General features: G+C 40.3%; 1 protein-coding gene and 1 non-coding gene across 4 annotated transcripts in view; both read right to left on the minus strand.

Moving 5' to 3' along the window:
* The window catches only part of PBX1 (PBX homeobox 1), a 508,422-nt gene that overhangs the window by 178,181 nt on the left and 308,103 nt on the right, over positions 1 to 22,138 (minus strand). The gene's annotated exons all lie outside the window — the stretch shown is intronic.
* LOC149316699 (U6 spliceosomal RNA) lies at positions 17,725 to 17,831 on the minus strand. Its single transcript, XR_016280802.1, has one exon. It is a non-coding gene; the product is annotated as a U6 spliceosomal RNA (small nuclear RNA).

Below are 22,138 nucleotides of genomic sequence, written 5' to 3' on the forward strand. Positions count from 1 at the left end.
TCCAGCCAAGAAGAAAAATATTCCTTCACCACTGCAAACGGTCTTAAGCTCCCGGCTTGAGAAATAACGACAAGAGCACTTCAAACCTTTACTCTACATGAGGGCTTTAATAAATAAGTTACTTTGCCAACCAAACAACCATAACAACAAAACAGAGAGGCAGTTACTCTAGCACCAATTGTCATAACTGACACACTCTCTCTGAAGGACTGACTGTCTCACTCTCTCTCAGTGACAGTTGAGAACGACAGTTGACAGCTGCATCAACATTCCAATGATGCACTGTTTAAATGCTGACCACATATAAGTGCCACTAGAGCTGTAAATAACTTCCACAACAGCTCCCCCTAGTGGCCACATCCATGTCATTTTATCAGACTTGTTTACCATGGACCTGACAAGGGGCACCTTTTTTCTGCCCAAAATAGGAGTGGATCTTTTCCACTCCTATTTGGGGCAGAAGCTGGCTGGATTGGGACCGAGTGCCTGCCACAGCCCCAATGCAGCCTAAATGGGGTGGCTTCAAGCCACCCCATCAGGGTCATCTGTTTTGCCCCAAAGTTGCTAGAATTAGAATGACATGAATTAAAATTTGGATGGCACTCATACCTTTGGTATGGAAAAATTAGGGCAAATGTAGGTTTTAAAAACCATGTAATAAGGAAATCGTATCCCATATTGAGAGTATGGGATAAATACAAAAAGAGATTAAATTCTAAAATCTCAAATTGGTTGTCACTCCAGGAGGCTTTTTATAGGCAGAAAATAGAAAGGAAGGGAAACTGAATAATTTATTGGGATTTCTTAGAAAAAGATCAGAATGGATGGGATATTCAAAAGTTAAGTGAATTAGATGAAAAAGGGTTTAAAATACAGTGGCTGAATTATTATCAGTTAAAGGAGATATTTCAGGTGGATGTGGTAGAGTTTGGCTTTGAACAAAAATTACTGAATTAGAAAAAAAACATTTAAAACCACACCATATCTGAGGCGCGTTACAGACTGCCCCTTTGGGGCGGCCTGTAGGCACACCTTTCCCCGCTGGATCGGGGCCTCAGGGGCCAGAGCGGCAGCCGCTGAAGCCCTGATCCGCTGCTTTCCAGGCTGCGGGGAAATGGCAAAAGGCCCCTTTCCCGCAACCTGGAAAGGGGTGTCCTTGGGGCTTGAAGCCCCAAGGACACCCCACGGCAGCGGGGAGAAGGAGAAAGGGGCCGTTTGGCCCCTTTCTCCTTTGGTTTGCTGGGCGCAGCCATCTGAAGGCTGCGCCCAGCGGACCAAACCAGGAAGGAGCTCTGAAACAGAGCTCCTTCCAGGCTTGCGGAAAGGGCGCCCTAGGCGCCCTGCCGCGACCCCAATACGTCACAACTGCGCCGCCTCATTTGGAGGCGGCACAGTTGTCACGTATCGATGGCGGTGGCCGTGTGGAACGGCCACCACCATTTTGTGCGTGCGGAGCGCGCGCTAGGGTTAGGGCGGCACGGAATGTTATTAAGATTTAACATAGAAAAAGAACAAGTTAAGGCATGTATGGTGTGATGGGCAAAGAATATAGGAAATTATATTCATACGAAACAATGGGAAAGGGTATAGACAAGGGAATTGAAATTTACTTTTAGTTATAATCTTACAGAAAATTAATATAAAATGTTTTTAGGTGGTATTTAATGGCTGATAAACTATATGTTTAATACATAGAAGGTGGAAGGTGGGTGGGGCTGTAGTATTGTAGGGGTTTTTGAGGTTTTGTTTCTATTTGTTACATTTACAGCGCTTTATTAATAAACTATTTTTCTTTTTTAGTTTCTTTGGCGGGATACAGACGGGCAAAAAGGGGTGTATTCATGACGTCATGAAGGTAGAGCCTTCAGACGGGCCTTACCTGAATGCCGCCATGAACACGCCCCCCACACGCCCCAAGCGGGAAGAGGCGGCATTAAAAAGGTGCTGCTTTTCTCCGCTTCTTTTCCGTTTGATGCGCAGCTGCGCAGCTCCGTCTGTAAGCTGCTGCACCGGTACGCCAGAATTGCTATGCCGCTAATTTAAGTTGCCCATTTAAAAGCTCCGTGTCTGCTGCGTCGCATAATGAGTCGGGGTCCTGGAACATGCGCAGTTTGCAGTCAGGCTTTAATTGCAGCGTCAGCTGCCATGCAGGTGTGGAAGCTGCAGCACAGCTGCAGCGCATTTTAAGACTCGTAACCCTAACCCTAACCCTAGAGCAACATGTACGCATGCGCTGCTTGGAAAGTTTGGACTTTAAAGTGAGCCCCTACACACATTCCTGTGCCATTTTCACCTAACAATAAAAAACGCTAAAACTGTAAATATTTACATATGTACAAGGGAGGTGATGGGGGATGGCAGGGGGACAGCGGTGGCAGCGGCGACAGCTGTGGCTGTGCATTGCAGATTCAGCAAGAGCACGGGGACCAAAGGAAAGGAGGCATCCATGATGCTGGTGACATTGGCAACGTGCAAGCGGACAAGGATGCCAACACCAGCTGATCACCAGCTGGCAGGAGACCACCATTGTTCTTGGGCAGAGCGGGGAAAAAAGTTTTAAAGGGGCTTGGGCACTTTAAATGTGCCCATAGGCTTTCTGCCGCCGCTGCTTAGCGCTGCAGCTGCGCAGCTGCGCATCCGCCAGCTGGCAAAGGAAAAAAAAAGCCCCGTTTTTGGCCGCCCGTGAGGAAGCTGCCTCTCTCTTTGCAGCGTCCTCCGAGGCGGCGGTTTGAAAACTGCAGGTCAGAAACGGCCCCAGGTGAGGCGTCTTCACTGCCCCCCATGTGGAAGCCCCATCTCCTGAGCCACGCCCCCGGGGCGGGCGGTCTGGAGGCTCCGTATTCAGCAGAATACACCTCCAAGACGTCTTCCCCTGCCCGTCTGTATCCCGCCACAGTTTCTTTTTTGTACATTCACTAATATTGTAATTATCAGATAAGTGTTTTGTTACTGTTTCAATAAAAATATTATTCAAAAAATAAAAAATAAAATAAAAAGCCTGCCTCAATAAATACGTTTTTACTTGCTGGTGAGGGGGTCAGTCTAAACTCCTGTAGAAGGGAGTTCCAGAGGGTGGGAGCAGCCATTGAGAAGGCTCTCTATTGTCTTCTTACCAAGTGAGCCTGTGATGGGGGCAGGACTGAGAGAAAGCTTTCTCCTGAAGATCTTAGGGCTCTAGCAGGTTCGTATGGGGAGATACGGTCTCTCAAATAGCCTTTTAGGGCTTTAAAGGTCATGAGCAGGACTTTGAAATGTGTCCAGAAATTGCATGCCATCAGTGAGAGAAGGAGAATCTACTGCACCCAATAGTATATGACCAAGTCAGTATATGACCCAGACTCAGATGATGAGGTGGCCAAGGATGAAGGTTAGTGGACTTTCATCTGAATGAGAACCTTCACTTGCACAATAGCAGTTTAAAAGGATTGCTTTGGTATGAGTGGTTGAGCTCTAGACACGACAAGCTCCCGTCTAGAGCCCAACCCTTCATGATAATGTCAGCATGCTGAACAGTAGGCTGGACCAATGTGGTCACTGAAGGACATTCCCAATGTTGAGTTTGAATATGTTTATGACCCTGATGATATTGTAGGTGAGCATTGTTCTGTTAGTGACAAGTATGAGGCATTCATACTTCCACATGTACTGACAGTAGAAGGCTGGGGAGCTTCCATAGATGTACAATGAAGAGTCTGTGGAGCTCGATCTTGAGTGACTCCTCTTGTGATGGCCTTGACATGTATGATATTGATTGTCACAGTACCAAGGGTATTGTGACTGACAATATCTGCTCAAATGGTGTTTCAAACTCAAGGATGAGTAAGAAAATCAGTGGTAGAAGTTGAGGAAGACCTGGATATAGACTGAAGTGATAATCAAAGTGGTGGAGACAGCAGAGGAGCTAGAGGTCTAGATGCAGCCATACATGAAGAGGGAAACGATCTAGAAGGAGTGCAACAGAGATCCTCACCATAGGTGAAGACTCCAGAATTTTGCCCTTCAATACATTCTCAGTGTGTGGGCAAGTGGCAAAAACCACCTCAATAGATTTGGAAGAAAGATGCAGGCTCTCCAACATCTGAGTAGCAAGATACTCAAAGTAACAGATCCTTCAGCCTCCAGAACAGAAGGGGCAGACTGAGCAGGAGAGGAAGGCTCTTGCAAGGAGATGATCTTGATGGCATCTTGGGAGGAGGTTGTGGAGGTGGAGGCAGGAGCTATTGCCTTCTATTCAACCTTCAGTAAACGGCTGGGTATAAGTGGGTATTGGAACACCAGCACAATATCAGAATGGGCCTTAGATGGTATGGATACTGACTCTACCCGTGAATGCTTGCCAGCAGGGCAAACATAGGATCCAGATGATGGAATTGGGTCTGAATCTCAGCCCAACTTCGATGTCAGTGCTCACTCTGTTGGTTCCATACTGATTGATCCCAAAGGCTGAGTAGGTGGTATTTGACGCCTGAGGGCCTGCTCATATAAGAGTGCTTTTAGATTAAAGTCTTTATTCTGTCGAGCCTTGCCTCCAGAACCATGGTGCAGACTCTTACACAGACAGTTAGTACTCAGACAGAGAGACAGGGAGACATGTCAGTACCGGAGAAGGAGAGTGAGACAGCAGCCACAGCCTTCTGTTGTCGACATAGACACAGACTTGGCAGTAGAGATCCACTGAGAAAAGGAGAACTTCTGATCATTTATATAAGTAGTTCCTAACCTTTTATATGCCTGACATCCCTAGGAAATGTTTGATTTGATTAATGTTCGCACCACCTACAAAACAAAGTAATATTCCATCTGAAGATGAAGAAGTCTAATTTCTAATTTTTGAACCACAAATTGGAACCACATACAATACTGCTGGTGAACAAATTGAACTTTTAAAAAAAGCTTTTAATTTAGTGCATAACACTGAACAATCAGATTCTAATTTATTTAAAAAAGAAATGAGACACAAGCCACTCTTTGTTGACTTCTTTAAATTCTGTCTCACACACCCTGGAGGTGCAGGCACCCCAAGTTGGGAATCCTTGGTTTATATCTAAAATACTCAGCAATCAAAAAGCAGCTACAGGAGGCTGCAAGAGCATAACTAGCCTGTCACCTCCCTCAGGACAGCTCAGTTGCTGCCAACTGAGCTTCATGGTAAAAAACAACAGTTTCATTTTCATGCTGCCTGATAGCCTTAGAACTTGCTTGATTTATTGATTACACTGGTGGATTTCCCTTTGGATGGTCATCTAGATTTATTGCTATGACTCTGACTAAACAGACTTCACTGCTTCAGCTTCCTTTCTGGTGAGGCACACTTCATCCCATGCAGGGCTAGCTCTCCCATATAGGCCACATAGGCCGTTGCCTAGGGCGCAAAAGGTTTAGGGGTGGCATTTGTGCTCCTCCTGGCTTTGGAAAAAAGAGCCAGGGCCAGGAAGAGAGGAAAGGGCGCTTGTTGGAGTGTGCACGCAGCAAGCGCCAGGGCGCCACTTGCACTCTTCCTGGCTTTGAGGAGCACAACTGGCGCCCTGGCGCTTGTCTGGGGCTGTGTGTGCATGCGCTTCAGCAAGCGCCCTTTCCTCTCCCCCTGGCCCTGGCTCCATTTTGCAAAGCCAGGAGGAGCTCAAATGCTGCCCCTAAACTTTTTGCAGGGCCTGAGCGGGAGGTCCCAGGCCGGCAAAAGGGAGCCTTGGAGGAGAGGGAGGGAGGGATGAAAGGCTGCATCAGGCTGCATCCACACTGGAGAAATAACCCGGTTTGGCAGCGCTTTAACTCTTTTCTGGCTCAAGGTTATGGGATTCTGGGAGTTGGAGTATGTTGTGGGGCCCAGATATCAAGGCTTGACTCTTTTCTGTCCTCCTTATATAGGACACATCCTACATTTCAGACTTCTACCCAGAAGGAATTTCAAAACGTCCTCCATTTTTTGTATGTCGACCAGATGTTCTCCTTTTCTAGGATGTGTTGTATGTTTCAACCTTCTGGCCAGGAAGAATGTCAAAACGTCCTCCATTTTACCAGGGTGACCAGATGTCATCCTTTATCCAGGGCACATCCTACATTTCTGCCCAGGAGTAATTTCAAAACATCTTGGTTTGTCCAGAGAGTTTGCCTTTGCCAGCCTTTCCTTGAGGCTGAGAGTGTGTGACTTACTTGCCTAGTGGGTTTTCTTGGTTTGTTCAGAGAGTTTGCCTTTTGTGACTTGGGTGTGTGTAAGTGTATGAGTGTGTGCCTTAAGAGGTTTTCTTGGGAGGTTTGTTCAGAGAGGGTTTGACTTTGTCATCCTCTGAGGCTAAGAGAGTGTGACTTGCCCAACGGTTTTCTTGGAAGATTTGTTCAGAGGGAATTTGCCTTCATCTTCCCTTAAGGCTGAGTGAGTGTGACAAGTGCTGTGACGTCCTTCATGCATCACACCATTTGGACACAGTGCATGAGCCACGGCATCGACACATGCCCCATGTAAACGACGGCATGCCAAGATGGCACCCGTGGCTCGTAGTAAGGCTTGGGACATTAAAAAATATAGAGACCCCAAATGTACTGGCCCTCCCTTCCCTCCTTCCAACTGTCATCTTCTGGCCTAAGAGGGAGTGAAAGGACAGGCCCAACGCCATCGGGCCTGAAGAGGAAGAGCTCTCCCTATCAGAATCCTCCTTCATGCAGTGATTCAGGGTGTATTCTGCCATGAGGATTGTATAAGTAGTGAGATAATTAGGGATAGCTTCTAGACACGAGGGAGGTTGCAGAAGGGAAGGCCAGTGGGTAAGCTCTCACACATATAGTTATATAGGTACATGGGTAGATAGATGTATAGATAGATAGACATGATGGATCTTAGGTCAACACCACCTGTATCTAAACCTCTCAGGGAAAGGCATTCTGGGAAAGAACCATTTTTTGAACATCCTACAACTTGTCCTACATTATTAGGACCTACCGGGAGGGGGGGCAAAATAACTAGAAATATCTAGAGCCGGTCCTGATCCCACGTTTCTCTCAGGCTCTGTATCTTCCTACATTCCTTTTCTGAGGGTCTGCCAAGGCAAAGAAGACTCAAGTGTCAATTCCATTCTAAGATTTTAGCACCACAAGAGACACACTTCTTGAAAGATGCCAGCAGAAGAAATAGCCTGAAGGATGAGCATGGCTTTGAACATGACAGCCAAAGTTGTTGTCTCTTCCAACTCTTATGATTCTATGATTCAAAAACAAAAACCAAAGCTGAAAATGAATGGGCCAGAATTTACCAGAAACAGACTGATAAATCCAAGGAATCCAGTTCCTAAAGATGAAAAGTTACTAGTGGTCTCAACAGGAAGCCCCTTATATAGAGGTGCAAAATATGGGCGGGGCTATTGCCAAAAAGTGTCAAGGTGTGTGCTGGGCTCTAGACATGACAAGCGAACACTTGTCGAAGCGAACACAAGCAGAGTTTATGTACGCGGACAAGACGCCCAGAAGAAGGTCTGTGAAAAATCTTAGTTGTGTGGCAAACTTCCTCTCACACACAGGAATGAATCTCAAGTAAAGCGAGGTTTCTCTCAAATGAGGGTTCTTTAATCTTTGTTACTTAACTATTTACTAGAACCAGATTTGAATAACTGAACTCCATGGTAAGAACAGGGTGATTCCAAAAAATACATTACCACGAAAGAATATGTATTTGTGGCACTTCAGCTGTAGAGCACATTATACATATCCTGTTCAATTGTTGTCTATATGATAAGGAGAGATTCCAGCACTTACAACCATTTTTGGTTAAAATGACCAACTGGGATCCCACTGTCAAATTGTCCCATCTTCTTTCTGGAGAGAATTTACACCTATTGCCATGTATTGCAAAATTTATTGTAAAAGCTGGTTATTTAAGAGATCAATTTATCATACAAAATGGGGTCTCGTGCTGAGAGGAGTGAAAATGGAGTAACTATTGCTTTCTGCTTCTGTAACCCGCTTGCTTCAAGGCCTAGAGGTTAACGGACCAAATAAGGTAGCAGGAAACCCAGAGTGAGTGTGCTCTGAGATACAGAGAGCCATGAGAAAGTGGTGTGATCAGTGCGTGTAAATTGCATGCAACCAATTAATTGCTGCCATTTAATAAGCCAATCAAAAGGTTTGCCATGAGAATTGCTGAGTTGCTGAGAAATGCATCTGTACGAATTTGTAACAATGTAGAATGGTGTATAAATGACACTGAGAAATGGGAAAGAGTTGCGGCAGCAATTTCATCGCCATCTACTGGCGTGCTGTCGTCTTGGTCAAATAAACTGCATTTTGCTTTGGACACCTTCGGTCTCCTTTGTCTTCACTCAAGGACTCCCCCTTCAAATGAACATGTTGGGAATGTTTCCCTAACAGTGCCCTGTTGATGAGTTTATTTAATAGCCTTATTGATTTCCTTTACTCTGTTTTAGGTAATTTATCTTATCTTAGTCTAATGCAGGGGTAGGCAACCTGCGGCCCACGGGCCGGATGCGGCCCGGCGAGGCCTTGGGACTGGCCCCAGCCTGGTCCTGCCGCCGATTGCCGCCGGGGCCTTTGGGGGGGCAATTGTCTATAGAAGCCTCAGAAACATGCATTTATATTAACATTTAAAAAAAAAATCAGCAATTTTTTTCATGTGTCCTCCATTTTTTTAAAAAAAAGTGTCTTCCATTTGAAAATTTTGTCCTACATTTGTCCTGGTTTATTTATATATTTAATTTTTTTTAAAAAAAATATTTAATTATTTATTTTTTGGGTTCGGCCCCCCAGTTGTCTGAGGGACAGCAACCCGGCCTCTGGCTCAAAAAGATTGCCTACCCCTGGTCTAATGTATTTTGCACCCTATTTTATTATATTTGCTTTTATTTAGATACTATTATTTTTAACTCTTAACTCTTGTCTTAATTTTATATGAGCTTTTAGATGTGACCAAGTTTTATTTTTGTATGTATTTGGACACTCAGATTTTGTATTTTGCAATTTGTATTGTGCATTTCTTGATACGGTCAGCTGACTAATCAATAAACTTGTTATTATTTACAAAGATTATAAGACATCCGTCTTGAATACTCTCAGATAAGTTACTTTACCAACCTACCAGCCATAACAACAACCTCTGAGGCAGTTACAGTAACACCAACTGTCTAACCAACATTCTCTCTCAGAAGAAGTGACAGTTGCATCAGCCTTCCTATGATGCACTGTTTTAAAACGCAGACTCATGTAACTGCCACTAGAACTGTAATAACGTCCGCTACAGCTCCACCTAGTGGCCACATCCATGTCATTTTCTCAGACCTGTTTACAACATGGTCCTGACAAAAAGCTCATGTAAAGCTTTAGAAGGCTCTGAAAGATGCACTGCACAAGTGCAGGATAACCATTTGTGTGAGTCACAGTGACCATGAAGAAGTAAAGCCTTATCCAGGGCTAATAAGAACTTCCTACTGGATGCAACTGTCAAGCAAAGACCTAAGAAGTTAAAAGTTAAAAAAGCGGTCAAGACGGATCTCTTCCGGCAAACCTTTCCAGATTAACCATCCCGGCCCAGGTTCCCTGATTCCCTCATTCCTCCTGTGGCCCCATCTTAGTGATGGTTGAGGATCAACAGAGGGATATCAGGGTTTTTAGTTTTTAATTGTTGTTTTTATGCATTGATATTATGTTTTTAACATGTTATACTGTTTAATACTGTCTTAAGGGGGGGAGGGATAAAGTGTTTTTAATTGTCATATTTTATATTTTACTGTTGTTAACCGCCCGGATTGGTTTGCCAGAGGGCGGTATACAAATAAATATTATTATTATTATTATTATTATTATTATTAAAGGTTGGTTAATTTTCACTCTTCTCTTGTGTTAGTAGGATAACAAGGAAATTGTGTACAATGGTGAAGAAGAGAATCAAATTAACTCATTACAGTGGACCCTTGTTATACGCTGGTGTTTGGTTCCAAGATCCCCCGTGTATAACAAAATCCGTGTATGCTCAAGTCCCATTAAATATAATGGCAGAACAAAATGGTGTCCCTTATAAAAAAATGGAAAATCAAGGTTTGATAAAAGAAATTTATACTTTTTTGGAACATTTTCAAACCGTGTATGCTTGAATCCGTGTATAACAAATAAGAAGGGCTGACTGTACTCTTCGTTACTGGAGAGGTTCAATTTATAGTTTTGTTAAAGAAAATATTCTTTATTGATAAATTAAAAACAATTGATAAAAAAGAGTCTTTTCATAGATTCTTAATCACAAAACAATAATCTTCTACTCCCTCCACCACCCATTCCCCTATAAAGTCGGTTTAATCGTTAAGCATATTATATACACAGCAATTATTAAGTTTTCCTCCTTTCTTTCTGTTATCAACCTCATCTCACTTCTTATGCATTGCTTTTGTTTTTCATAAAATAATGTGTAATATTACTAATGTATTATTATATACCTCTTACCTTTATACAGATCATAAAAATATTTATTATTTGCTTCAGTTACGAGTTGCTAGCTAAACTTAAAAAGGCAAAACTATTTTGAACAGTCCATTTCCAACCACCTCTCTTTACAAAATTCAACCAGTCATTCCCAAATTTGCTGGTCATTTCTCTCCAGGATGAAAAGGAGCCATTTGTTGAGCAACCTTTGGGTTCGGCCAGTCAACCAATTACAAATCCATGTAACAGTTATTGTGGGCTAGACATTCTCTGAAGATGCCAGCCACAGATGCTGGCGAAACGTCAGGAAGAAAATCTTCTAAAACATGGCCACATAGCCCAAAAAACCCACAAAAAACAATGGCTCCTTTTCATCCTGGAGAGAAGTGACCAGTGGGGTCCCACAGGGGTCTGTCCTGGGTCCAGTGCTATTCTACATCTTTATCAATAACTTGGATGACAGAATTGGGGGCATACTCATCAAATTGGGGGCAGATGACACCAAACTAGGAGGAGTAGCTAATACCCCTGAGGACAGGATCAAAATTCAAAATGACCTTAATAGATTAGAAACTGGACCAAAGCTAACAAAATGAATTTCAACATGGAGAAATGTAAGGTACTGCATTTAGGGTGGAAAAATGAAATGCTTAGATATAGGATGGGGGACATCTGGCTGAATGAAACTACGTGTGAAAGGGATCTAGGGGTCAAAGTAGACCACAAGTTGAACAAGAGTCAACAGTGTGATGTAGCTAACAAGGCCAATGTGATTTTAGGCTGCATCAATAGAAGTATAGATCAAGAGAAGTAATAGTGCCACTCTATTCTGCTCTGGTCAGGCTCCACCTGGAATACTGTGTCCAGTTCTGGGCACTACAATTTTTTTGTTAACTATCTTTATTAAATATTTCATCAATATCTATATCAATACAAACCAAAAAAGCCAAACATAGAAATACAAGATCTTCTTTAACTTCTTTTGCCTTCTCTTCCCGCTCTATTTACTTTTATGTGTTACTTATCACATTTTCCCGTTTCTTGCAAATATTCCATATACCCCCTCCTATATCATACCCCTTAATCTTTTTCTTTTTAAAATTATATCATTTCTATCCTTAACAAGGAGTGTATGTCCATACGTATTCTCCAAATTATATTTTCTCCAAATTTATAACTTTGATTTTCATGAAAAAATTCATTCTTCTGGTCTACATCTATACAAGTCTTTTTTATCATTAAACAAATATATTTATATACAATATTAAACCAGATTTTTATCAAAACCCAATTTCTTCTCCCAATACATCACAATCTGTGCCCAATCCTCTTCTATACTATCCCTTTTCTTGTCCTCTAGGATATATGAGAGTTTATCCAACTCTCTAATCTCATTAAGTTTTAACAACCACTCATCTATCTGTAGCTCCTCTTCTGATTTCCAATATCGCGCTATTACCATTCTGGCAAGCGTAATCATATATAGTATTATTCGCCATAGCCTCTTCTCATCATCATCCTTCAAAAAATATGTCATATTTAGTAAATACAATTTTGGTCATTTCTTAAATTTTATACCATATATCTTTTGTATTATTTTATGTATTTCATCCCAAAACCTTTTCACTCTTTCACATTTCCACCACATTTTAAAAAGGATGTTGAGAAACAGGGCGTGTGCAAAGGAGGGCAACTAAAATGGTGAAGGGTCTGGAAACCATGCCCTATGAGAACTGACTTAGGGAGCTGGGGATGTTTAGCCAGGGGGGCGTTCCCACTTGGCAGATAAAACGGATTATATTGTCGCGATTCTGATTCTGATTATGTTCCGGGAATAATTCGATTTTTTCCATCGTTTCCATTACCAAAAGGGGCAAATTACCTCGATTCATTTAGCTGAACTGGTAATGAGAATCATCCTGCCAAGACTCAAGAAAAGAACCTAGGGAAAACTAGGGTGTAGAAGAACAATAAAAACCTCAAACTACCTAACTCTCACATAAGACCACCAGGGATTCAGACCTCCAGCTATTAATCCATTTGAGTTCCAGTATTTCTAGTTGTGTTATGTTCTTAGTATCAGATATGTTCTTAGTATCAGACATCTAAGTACCACATTTTAAAGGAATTCTTCTCCTATTAACAGAGTCCCTTTTATAACCAGCAAAACCATTGATGGGAACCATCCTGCCAAAACAAAAAGAACTTAGAGAAGGGATATGAAAAAACTTAAACTAGCCAATTCACATTTTCATTTAAGCCCACCAGGGATTCAGATTTCAAACAGTGAATCCATTTGAGTTCCAATACTTGTAATAATAATAATAATAATAATAATAATAATAATAATAATAATAATAATATGATTTATTTATATGCCACCCAATCACTGGGAATCCAGGCGGCTTACAACAGAGGGGATAATAGACGGTTTCCTGCCCTCAGGCTTACAATCTAAAAAGACACGATACAAAAGGAGAAGGGAATGGTAGGGAGAGAGGGATCAGGTCCAGCAGTTCTTCTCTTCCTCTGAGGCCTGGACCAAGGCAGATGGACCGGAGGGAGGGCTCTTCTTCTTCAGGCTAGCCCTGATGGAGCTGGGCCAGACTAATTCTCTCTCTCACAGGCCGAAAGATGACAGCTATGGAGGGAGGAGCCTCTTTCTTCAGCCTAGCCCTGATGAGCTGGGCCAGACTAATTCCCTCCCTCTCAGGCTGAAAGATGACAGTTATGGGGGGAGGAGGCTCTTTCTTCAGCCTAGCCCTGATGGAGCTGGGCCAGACTAATTCCCTCCCTCACAGGCTGAAAGATGACAGTTATGGGGGGAGGAGGCTCTTTCTTCAGCCTAGCCCTGATGGAGCTGGGCCAGACTAATTCCCTCCCTCACAGGCCAAAAGATGACAGTTATGGGGGGAGGAGGCTCTTTCTTCAGCCTAGCCCTGATGGAGCTGGGCCAGACTAATTCCCTCCCTCACAGGCTGAAAGATGACAGTTATGGGGGGAGGAGGCTCTTTCTTCAGCCTAGCCCTGATGGAGCTGGGCCAGACTAATTCCCTCCCTCACAGGCCAAAAGATGACAGTTATGGGGGGAGGAGGCTCTTTCTTCAGCCTAGCCCTGATGGAGCTGGGCCAGACTAATTCCCTCCCTCACAGGCTGAAAGATGACAGTTATGGAGGGAGGAGCCTCTTTCTTCAGCCTAGCCCTGAATTGTAATTGTTTTATGTCCCTTGACAGTCAGGCTATTTTGTATAACTGGACAAACAAAGTCTGCCCGTACTAATATATTCTTGATGTTTTGAGTACGTCTATAAGCAAACACCGGTTTGTTTTTGTATCTGGGTATATTTTCCAGCAGATGCCAATGTTTCATAATGCTTTCTTTAACCCTCTGTGAATGTGTATTAAAAGTAAGTGGTATGACCACTCTATCCGATACTTTCTTGGGTCTAGAATCAAACAGAAGTTTCTTTCGATCCAACTTACGAACTTTGTCTTGTGCCTCTTTAATAACCTTCAAGGGATACCCTTTCTCCAAAAACTGGAGGCATGTAATGTTCGATTCCCTTTCAAAACCTTCCAGTGTGTTGCAATTTCATCTAATGCATAAGAATTGTGAATAGGGAAGGTTATTTTTAAGAGGCATTGGATGATAGCTATTGTATCTTAAAAATGAATCAGCATCCTTTGGTTTTCTATATAGGTTCGTTACAAATGAGCCCCTTTCTGTATGAATATGTCTAGAAAATTCACTGTGCACGAATTGTATGTCATATCAAATTTAATGTTTTCATGGATACCATTAAGAAAAGCCAAAAAATCCTTAAGAGAAGTCTCAGATCCCACCCATATACAAAAAATATCATCTAAGAATCTCTTCCATGTATTTATATGGGGGGGTGGGGGGTGGGGAATAACTCATTACTTAATACATAGGTATGTTCAAAATGATCCATGTATAAGTTTGCCAACTCAGGGGCAAACTTACAACCCATTGCATCCCCAGAGGTTTGCCAATGGAATTGGTTACCAAATTTAAAATAATTTTTAGTCAAAGTTATTTCTATAAGCTGTAACAGAAAGTGAGTAGGGGGAAGTCCCATGGGTTTAGACAGCCAAGCAGCTTCTAAGATCTCCAAGGCCACAATCTGGGGAATATTGGTGTAAAATGATATAACATCCAATGTCACAAAAAATTTTTTTTCTGCAGGTGGTGTAAGTTGTTCTATATATTTAACAAACTCCTTGGTGTCCTTTATGTATTATGGTATATCCAGAATAAAAGGTTTCAGGAAAGATGAAATATATGTAGCCAATGGTTCTAGGATAGAACCACAACCTGACACGATAGGTCTACCCGGAACTGGAATTTTGTCCTTACGTATCTTAGGTAGTAAATAGAATAAAGGGATCCTACCAGGGGAATCCAGTAAATATTCATAAACAGTAATTTTTATATAACCCACATTCAATGCCTCTTCCAGAGTGATTTTAATAGATTTCAAAATATCATCTGTCGGATCTTTTATACATTCCTTATAGTGTTTTACGTTTGATAATTGGCTATATGCCTCTGATTCATAATCTTCCCTCCCCCATATGACAATAGCCCCTCCTTTATCCGCTGGTTTAATTATTATATCTTGTCTTTTTTGCAAGTTCTCCAAAGTAGCTTTATGTAATTTAGATAGATTGTGCCAACTATTGGATTGGGAGGTAAAGATTTCCTGCATGTCCTTTAACACTTTGTCTTGAAAGACCTCCATCTTCTTTGTCACGACCACACCCTATGTCCAACTTACAGACGTACTCAAAACGTCAAGAATATATTAGTACGGGCAGACTTAATTTGTCCAGTTTTTTAGTCTGCTCGGTATCATATTCACTAAGATTTTATAGTCTGAATTTAGGGGCAATATGGGTCTATAATTTTGTGGCAATGTCCGATCTTTCCTTTACTTCAGTATTAATAGTATATTAGCTTCTTTCCACATATCTGGTATCCCCTCTTGAATTATTTCATTAAATTTTTTTTTTGTAGAGGTGTTATTAACTCTTGTTTAAATGCTTTGTAGTATGTCATTGAAAACCCATCAGGGCTTGGTGCTTTTCCACTTTTTGCTTTATCTTTTGCTTCCATTTCTGAAATATCATCTTCAACATTTCTTTTTTTTCTTCCGTTCGTTCTTAGTTTTTTACGTTCTCTAAATATTCCTTTACTCTTTCCTCATGTTGTTTACTGTCACCAGTTTCCTTATATAAATCTTCATAACAGTTCTGAAATATTCTCATTATATTCCTTTGACCAGTGTATTCCCCCCTCCCTCCTGTATTTCTGTGATTAGACTTTTTCCCTTTTCCTTTCTTACTTTGTATGCCAGATATTTCCCTGCTTTATACCCAAATTAAAATTCCCTTTGTCTTATATATTTCTTCTTTTTGCTGAATTCTTCTGTCATTTTAGCTTCTAATTTTTTCTTTAATAGATTCCATTCATTTTTCATTTTTTAAATTCTTTGGCTCCTTTATCATTTCCTTTTCTTTCTCTTGAATTTTTTCCGAGGCCTCTTGGTATTTCCCTTTTTCTCTCTTTGCGTCTTTTGTAGCTTTTTTAAATAAAAAACCCACGTATGAGTGCCTTTGAGGCGTCCCATATTGATTTCATTTTTACCTCTCCCTCCTTGTTTTCTTTGAAATACCATTGTAGCTCTTCTTTAATCTGTTTTTTCCTTCTTTTACTAGATTCTCATTTAATTTCCATGAGAAATCATTCTTCCTCTGATTAACTTCAAATATTATTTGATTATGGTCTGAAATTTTATGTACTTTTATTTTTACATCGCTGATTTCTTTAAACATCTCTTTTGAAGTAAAAACATGTCACTTCTCCAGGTCAAATTATGTGGAGTTGAAAAAAGGTGTATTCTTTAACATACTGAAATTTGGAATTAGAAATTGACAAAATGTTGTCGAGGTTCCACTGTAAAAACAACTATGATGTAACATGGAAGAAAATAAAGAAGGACTTTCAACATTGGATACGAATTGGCAGAATTTCAACTGTTAAGATGAATATCATGTCAAAAATGCTATTTTTTCCCTTTGGCCTGGGAGAGAGTGAATAGGCTGGCCCAGCTCCATCAGGGGCTAGCCCAAAGATAGAGGCTCCTCCCTCCATAACTGTCATCCTTCGGCTTGGGAGGGAGTGAATAGGCTTCCCCAACTCCATTAGGGGCTAGCCTGAAGATAGAGGCTCCTCCCTCCATAACTGTCATCCTTTGGTCTGGGAGGGAGAGAATAGGCTGGCCCAGCTCCATCAGGGGCTAGCCTGAGGATAGAGGCTCCTCCTTCCATAACTGTCATCCTTCAGCCTGGGAGGGAGGGAATAGACTGGCCCAGCTCCGTCAGGGGCTAGCCTGAAGATAGAGGCTCCTCCTTCCATAACTGTCATCCTTCAGCCTGTGAGGGAGAGAATAGGCTGGCTGTTAGAATCCTATAGTATTCTACCAGATGTATTCTTCTGTGGATGCTGGGAGGATGGGTTGCGCTTTGCATAGCTTGTAGAGATGGTGATATGGAGTACTAGGCTGGACCAGGTGTGAGTTATCTAGTGTCCTTGAGAGGCTGGCCTGCAGAGACTTGGAATGCAGTTTTGTTTCTCAGGGGATAGGGATGGAGGATGGGAACTAGTGCTGGGAAGGAGGGGTCCTGTTGCGTGGGCTTTTGCTGGGGGGTGGAGTGCTTTGGCTTCGGGGGACTTATGCATTGCTTTGGCTGGGAGGGGTCAGTCTCAGCTTAGAAGCTGGGTGATGAGACATGGCTGATCTTGGAACCTTCAATAAAGTTCTGTTGTTTCAATAAACAAGCTGACTGGTTGATTGTCCAGGATTCTGGTCCCACACTCTGACACTGGCCCAGCTCCATCAGGGCTAGCCTGAAGAAGAAGAAGAGCCTTCCCTCCAGTCCATCTGCCTTGATCCAGGCCTCAGAGGGAGAGAAGAAATGCTGGACCTCATCTCCTCCCCCCTCACCATTCCCTTCTCCTTTTGTATTGTGTCTTTTAGATTGTAGGCCTGAGGGCAGGGAACCGTCTATTATCCCCTCTGTTGTAAACCACTCGGATTCCCAGTGATTGGGTGGTATATAAATAAATCCTATTATTATTATTATCATTATTATTATTATTATTTCTCTTCCAAACTCCAAAATAATCACAAACGATATTCCATTTAAAGCTTGGGAAAAAGATCTTGGGTCATTCATATGGAATTAGAAGAAACCTCGAATAAGGTTGAAAATTTTACAAGACACGAAAGAGAGAGGAGGACTAAATTTGCCAAATTTTAAACTTTACGCAGGGGCCATGCTAATCTTCTCTGTATCGTTCCAATTTTAGTATATGTGCTGCCAAAGCGAGCACATATCCAAAAAGGTGCAGAAAAGAAAAGAGAAAAGCAAAAGAAATTAGATGAATTACAGAAAGATCTGAAAGAAAGAGAAATTACGTTATTAAATTGTCCAAATAGCAAAAAGATAAAAGATGAAATTAATATATACAAAACTAAATTTCGATAATTTTAGTTAGAAGAAATAAATAAAAAAATGAAGATAGTCCGGCAGAGATATTTTGATGAGACAAATAAACCTGGCAAAATGCTGGCATACAAATTAAGGGAAATCACTAAAAAAAAAGACTATTACAATGATAAAAGATAATGGAAAATGTTATACTACTCAGAAAGAAATCCAAAATACTTTTACTAAATATTATGCAAATTTATTTAGGAAAGATAATATTAAAATAAACCAAGTTACAGAATATCTAGATGACAAAAAGTTAAAACCCTCTCAGAAGACCAGAGAAAGTTTCTAGACCAAGACATTTTGCTTCTTGAATTAAGAGATGCAATTTCTTGTAGTAAGACAGGAAAAGCAACTGGCCCAGACGGCTTTCCAGCCAAATATTATAAAGTCTTCCATGAACACCTATTAAAAGTCATGAATGGAATATTAGAAGGCAACATCCCTGACTCTTGTATAGACTCTAACACTGCTTTGATCCCCAAGCCAGATAAAGATCTTTCAGACTCTACAAATTATTGCCCCATAGCGCTTTTAAACACAGATTACAGACTGTTCACCCACATTCTGGCAAAAAGATTAAAAACAATTTTCAAAGAACTGATCAATGAGGAACAATGTGGATTCCTTCCAAACAGAAGAATAAAAGATAATATTAGACATATTTTGAATTTAATTGAAGTGCACGAGAAAAGAATAGACAAAAGATTGTCCGACAATGTTAATTGGTTGTTTATGAAGGAAATATATTAAAAAAATGAATATGGGGGTTAAATTTTGTGCATGGATAGACAAGATCTATCTGACACAATTTGCAAAAAATATAATCAACGAGGAAAAACCAACAATATAAAAATATTAAAAGGTACAAGACAGGGTTGCCCTCTTTCCCCCTTACACTATTAGAGGTGCTTAATAACACAATAAGGGAAGAGAAACTTGTCAGAGGGGTTAAATCAAGGACAATTAATTCAAACTGCTTGCATACGCGGATGCTTTGGTTATCTCCCTACCAGAACCAATAAATTATATTGTATATTTAGATAAAATCCTTGATTGTTTTGGACAAGTATCAGGATTATAAATCAATAAGGACAAAACTGCCATATTACCAATGAATTTAAATAATGAAGCGTTAGCAGAACTAAAAATCAAAACGGATTACCAAATTCAAAAGAGAGTTAAATATTTAGGTATAAATATTAGTTCACAAAATGTAAACCTATTTAAAGACAATTATGAAAAGACCTGGAAAGAGGTAAAAAAAGATCTGACTAAATAGAATAAAATAGGGCTATCTTGGCTTGGTAAAATATTGGCAATTAAAATGAATATATTACCTAGAATGATTTTTTTGTTTCAATGTATCCCCATCATATTCAATGAGACCCCATTTAAGCTATGGCACAAAGACTTGGTAAAATTTATTTGGAGAGGGAAAAAAGCTAAGGAGATGCAGGATAGCATTGATCGTGGAGGATTAGCACTCCCTGACCTCAAAATCTACTATCATGCGTGTTGTTTTGAATGGCTCTCTGAATGGTGTAAGTTAGAAAACGGGAAATTGCTACAACTAGAGGGAAGCGATATTATTTTCGGTTGGCATGCTTATCTATTTTATGGAAAACTTAATTCCAATAAAGCTTTCAAAAACCATTTCATAAGAAAAGCACTGATAAGTGTATGGTCAAAATACCCGCCACAAATATATGGAAAGATCCCTTTGTGGACCTCAATCAATGAAGCTTTCTATAAGAACCAGCAATTATTACCAAACAAATGGCTAACCTATAAAGATTTATTAAAAATTGAATATGTATCTAAAAAGGTAATCTTAAAAACGCAAGAGGAACTAATAAGCAAAGGATATACAATTACCTGGTTCAATTATAGACAACTCAAAGAAAGATTCCTAATTCACACACACACAAAAAGGATTTGAATTAGAGAAACCTGACTTTGACGAAATCATTTTTTCTAGCAAACCACGTAAAATAGCCAGATTTTATAAATTTTTGCTAGCACAAGAATTGCATGAGGAGTGTATTAAAAAATCGATGGTTAAATGGGCCCAGGATCTGCAACATACTATTCCCCTAGAACAATGGGAGAAGAACTGGAATAAAAGACTTAAATACACAGCTAGTTATGATCTAAGGGAAAACTATTATAAATTGCAATATCGCTGGTATTTAACACCAACCAAATTAGCAAAAATTTACAGGGGTTTCGGCACAAATTGTTGGAAATGTGGCAAAATTCCAGGATCATTATTTCACTTATGGTGGAATTGTGAATATTCCAACCAAATTTGGAAACAAATCCATTGTTGGATACAAAAAAAATTAGATTATAAATTCAGAATGGAACCTGAACTCTGTTAAATATGGTTATTGATGACTCCCTAGAAAAGAAACATGGGAAATTATTATTTTATTTGATTATAGCAGCAAGGATTATATATGTGGCAAATTGGAAGAACAAGGAGCAAATTGATTATGATAAATGGTGGCTAAAGCTCTTAGATATTTCAGAAATTGACAAACTTACCTGTTTGGTACGTGGGCACTCATGGGAAGTTAGTAAAAAAACATGGAAACCATTGACTGATTATATACATGGGGTGAAAAAACATTGATGTGGTTTTGGAATAAGAAATTCAAAGAAATACTTTACTATTAAATATTAATGATTAATTAATAGACCTATTTGTTTTGTTTTTCCCATCCTCTTTCTTACTTCTTCACTCCCAGTTTTTGGGGGAATTCTGACCTAATAACATCTTAGAGGCTTTCAGTAAACACTGAGAAAAAAATACTAATTCATTTAGCTTTTCTTTTCAAAGGATATGTACCAAAGATGGGGGAAGAGAATGAAGGGGAAACTAATGATGTGATACTGCTCTGACAGTAAGGACTGTTCGACAGTGGAACACACTCCCTCAGAGTGTGGTGGAGTCTCCTTCTTTGGAGGTCTTTAAGCAGAGGCTAGATGGCCATCTGTCAGGTATGCTTTGATTGAGATTTCCTGCATGGCAGGGGGTTGGACTGGATGGTCCTTGTGGTCTCTTCCAACTATATGTTTCTATGATTCTATGATTCCTAATAGTTCTTCTTCGTTATTTTCACTGCTGTTGATTTCTGATTGTATACTAAATCCTTCTTCTCCCACAGTTCCAAGCAGGTCTTCTTCTTCTCAATCCTTTTGTGAGTCTTCTTCTAGTTTGTCCTTCTCTTCTAGTTCCTCTTTACCCTTTTTGTCATTTTCATTTCTCTGTCGACTGTCTTTTTCCTTTCTTTCCGTTTCTCCTTCTCTTCTCTGTTATAGAATGTTCTTGCTTCCTCTACTGAGTCTATTTTATACTCTTTTTGTCTCAAACTGAATGAAATTCCCTCCAATGGTTCCCATCTATACCTTATGTTTCTTAATTGAAGCATTTTAGTCAACGTCACATATTCTCTCCTCCATCGTAAGATTTCTGCTGGCACATCTCTAAAAATCATAATTTCTTTCTTGTCAATGATTAATTTCTTTCATAATTTGCTTGTATAATTTTATCTTTTATTCTCTCTCTCGTGAAATAAACCATGATATCTCTTGGAAGACTTTTGTTTCAAGCAGCTGCAGAGTTTATCCTGAAAATTTTATCCTGAAGATTTTATCTATATCCATAATCGAGGTAAAGTAACTAATTCAGGGGAACACTCTATAGGATTTGCTAAGGCCGGAACTAAGTTTTCGTAAAGATCTTCATTAAATTGTCCTTTCTATCCTCTTATTTTTATACTTTTCTTGATACTTCCCTCATCCTGCTAACTTCTTTCTCTTGATTCTGTTCTGGTGTGATGTTTCTGGTTATTTTTTCTATTTCTGTTGTTCTGTCTTCCAAAGATCCATTTCTCTTTTTCGCATCCTTGACATCTTCTGATATGCCTTTCATAGCTTCTTTCAGTTCCTCAATATCTTCTTTGAAGTCTTGACATAATTCATTCCATGAGTATTTAATTTTTGGTTGAATATTGGTTTCAATTCTTTGGATTGCCTCTTAAATTTTGAAGTTTGAGTCTGAGGATTTAAGTTCCAAGGATAGTCTTCTTGCCTTGCCTTGGATCTGATAACTGCAGTACTTTCCTCTCCTTTTCTCTA

This window comes from Sceloporus occidentalis, unplaced genomic scaffold (genome assembly GCF_023333645.1).
Source record: "Sceloporus occidentalis isolate IW3139 unplaced genomic scaffold, rSceOcc1.0.p SCAF_3, whole genome shotgun sequence".
In the NCBI taxonomy this organism is placed as follows: domain Eukaryota; kingdom Metazoa; phylum Chordata; class Lepidosauria; order Squamata; family Phrynosomatidae; genus Sceloporus; species Sceloporus occidentalis.